Raw genomic sequence first — 3,763 nt, 5'->3', positions numbered from 1 at the left:
TATTGGGGGGAATTCAAAATATCGATCTTTTACGACAACAAAAGCTCGCTTATGGAGCCGGCTCACTCAAGCTGCGGCTTTTTGACAAGTATGTCAGCGGCTGTGTGAAATTCGATCTCTTATCCTGGAACCTGGAAAAGATTTGTTTTAGCGGTACCTTCATCGTAAGTAACTTGTTTGGTCTGGAAGAAGTGGGAGCCCTTTGCATGGAGACTTCTTCACACCTGAGCGATTCCTATTGGCTTCGTAAATCATTTTGCAGTTAGCAATTTAATTATTTCACTCACAGTGAACAGTGCAGAGGCGAGGGACAATTCCTTGCGTCAAAATCAGAATATCAGCGGGGCTCTTGGTCGTTACGTTTATATTCGGCAATGCAGCATAACGTCTCGGGTTCAGGCGTACGTGAGGCAACGCGTGCTGGGTTTTGCAGACTCGAACACGGCCTTTTCTTGTCTCGTAGAGCTGTCGTGCTCCGGAGCTCCACCGGGGATGCCTCAGGCAGGACTCCCGCCGGCCGCCGCCCCGCTGGGTCAGCCTGGGATGGCGAGGGGGCTTGTGTTCGCGGGCCGGAGCGCTCCGACCGAGGGGACGATGGTTCCTGGGAGCCTTGCCCGTCATCTCCCTGACTGCCTCCCTGATTGCCCTTTGTTACTGCCTGTGTAAGTGTACTGTAGCCTCCTGCGCTTTCAACGGTAGAGCTGGTGGGATCTCCTCAGCCCCCGCCACTGCATGTGTCCCGTGACCTCCCATGCCTCTTCACACCCCCGAAACCAGGAAGAGTGACGTGAGTTGTTCTCCTCCACAGCACCAGCCTTGACCATCTTCTACCTGGGGGGAAGTGTAGAGATCGCTAACTTGACCTACACAAGCCAGCTCGAAGACCCGCAGTCGCCACAGTTTCTTTTACAAGCCGAGGACGTTAGGAATTATGTAAGTGCCTTTACACTCCTCCGAGCTTAGATGGAGCTCGGGCTATTTTTTTTTTGACAACTTAAGTTAAACGCAAGAGCTCCTTCTTTAGCCCTTTTAAATGTAAAGACCGCGCAGTAATCTGAGCCCTGCTTCTCCGGTATTTGCCCCCTTTCTCTTTGAGGCTGAGCAACTAGGACGGCCCTCAGGGATCAGGTCTTTCAGAACGGAGTACAAGAAAGTCCCTTGTCAAAACAGCACCAAGGAATTAAAACCAAGACCTTTTAAACTCATTCCGCTCAGTGTTCGGAAAATCAATGGAAGATCATTTCCTCAATAGAAACACTGTGCCTTGGCGCGGACTTCTTGAGACACAGCTGTACTGCTCCCCCAGCAGAGGTGCTAACGTGTCTCCTCTCTGATTCTTATTAGGTTAATAGATGGGAATGGGCTGTGAGCTAGGGGTGGGTGTATCCCTGTCCTGTCACCTGGCTTCTCAGGAAGCAGGACATGAACATACCCCCCAGAAATATGCTTCTAATAGTGAGAAAGACTCGCCAATATCTGATTTTTCCGAAATACGTTTTGAGTTATTACCTGAAATGCTTAAGGTACTTTCCCAAATGATTACATTTTTGATCAAATCTGATGAATTAGATCTCATTTCATCACCTGCCCTCAAAGCTCAAATGCATCTCTTGTTAATCAGGGCAGTGACTCTTCAGGGCGTTTGTGTTTGAGCTCAGACTGCAGCCCTAGTTTTCATGCCCGTGCGCGGTTATTTTTTTAGGTCTGAAAGTGAAGTTTCAGGGAATGTCACACTAGTCCTGCTGTTACTCAGAACATCATGAAAGAATTGATCTTGTGCTGTCAAGCAGCTGTTTGACTTGGGATTCTAAACTGTCATTGATCATGATTCTGTGGCGCTGGCAGAAAATATCATGTCAGCTACAGGTCGGGGTGAATTCAAAATAAGCTGTAGAGTGGTTTATGTTTCTATTACAGTACTGCTAATCAAACAACAGTGGCTGTTCATGTTCTTTTTTTAACCTTTGGCTTTTGGAAATTCTCACCAGCTTACAAAGATATATCAATCCTCTGACTGGGGTAAATATTATCTGAAGTCGGGAGTTACTGCATTTAGGTAAGTACGCTGTCTTAGGTTTTGATGAATAGTTAAAATGAGATACATGAAAAATGTACAGTATTAACCTCCACATATGCAATATAAAGTTAGTGCAAATTACTTTATAAGTCTATTGTGAACAACACAGTTCTTTTTCCTCATTGGGTGCTGCAGAGCATCAGAGCGCTGGCATTTCTTTTAGTTCATTTACTCCTTCATTCACATCATTGTTACTTTCCCTGTCTCCTTTACTACTTATTTCTTCCCTGAACGAGTTAAAATGACGTGTGTGGGGACTGGTTGCTATTCTGAATAAATCCCCCCAACAAAAGGAAACTCTTATAACTTTGTTTAGGTTTGGCTGGTGAAACCAAGCTTTGTTACTTCCACTGCGTAGCCCCTTCGAGACTTGAGCACAGAGCGATGGCACAAGAGAGTTCTGTTCTCTGGGAAAGGCTTATCCGGAGAATATGTGCTTTAGTGCAGGGGACCGAGCTGCTGTGGCACTTCTGATGTTAATTTCTGCATTGTTAGAGACTGAAGGACAGTCCAAGCGCCGTGATCAGTTTCAGCTTCACTTCTTTGAACTGAAAGGTAGTGCTTAGGACAGATATGGTTTAGGCATTTCACCATCTCCTGATCTAAATTCAGGGGTGTTTTGTGGTGCAGAGAGAGTGAGAATTGACTTAATTAACAGGTATTAAGACCGGTATTAAGTCTTCAATTGTACAAATATTTGCCCTGTGTCTAAAAAGAGTAACTTGTTTTCTTAACTCTTTTACATAAGGTTTCAATGATTTTCTTTATCAGGTCAAAATTCCAAAAACTAGATCAATATCGGGGTAGAAGCCCCTGCAGAAGCGTGCTTTGCTGGTTGAGCAAACAATGGAGATCCTAAACACCTGCACGGCCCAGTAGTTCAAAAACAAAAAAATTCTGCAATAATGACATGATTTGCTCACCTATACTGTCCAGACTGTAGGTAAGACATGGATAAGTGCGATTTAGGATTGAGGGTTGAAAACTGATGGCCTCTCTTCAGCTGTGTCAGAGCATAATTGAAGAACAACAGGAATGGTTTTTTTTTGTAGCTGTCCAGTGAGCGCTGTAATAAAATAGTGCTTATTTTGTGACAGTGAAGGAGACGAAGGGCTCAGGGTGTTTTACTGGAGTAAATTCTGCGCTCCTGCTGCAGTTGCTCCCCAGATCAAGAATACGAGACCCTCCAGCCTGCAGAGAGGCGGTGCCGTGAAATCCAAAGTGTATTTTGGCAGGAATGAGGAAGTGTACTCTTTCCAAAAGAATCTGGACACACTGCAGTTGTTCGGTAACTTGTTTCGGCTACGTCCTTTATTTTTAAAATACTGTATTTATCTCTTGAGTGCAATGCATAAACAATTTATTTGGTATATTCCTCGCAGCTTTAGACTCTGAAGAATATGAGCTGGATGAAAAATCCGGTAAACTTAAACACCCAGGCTCTGCACAAAATACCAAGTGGCAATTGGGATTCCAAGGTAACAAAAGTTTATTTTTCATATTTGCTGTATTGTGCTCATTGTATTATCAGCGATGCTATCATTAGTTTGAATCACAGTATAGTTGCATGTATAAATGTTTTATTCTTGGAAAAACAGCAGAAAAACTGTAAACAGTGTAGGCTCTCTATTCATTTGTACGTGCATTGCATGGATACTCAGCTTTTTGGTGGTTTTTTTTAAAGCG

The sequence above is a fragment of the Atractosteus spatula genome, chromosome 7 (genome assembly GCF_055471065.1).
Source record: "Atractosteus spatula isolate fAtrSpa1 chromosome 7, fAtrSpa1.hap1, whole genome shotgun sequence".
Lineage (NCBI taxonomy): Eukaryota > Metazoa > Chordata > Actinopteri > Semionotiformes > Lepisosteidae > Atractosteus > Atractosteus spatula.
Note: the sequence above shows the minus strand (reverse complement) of the source record.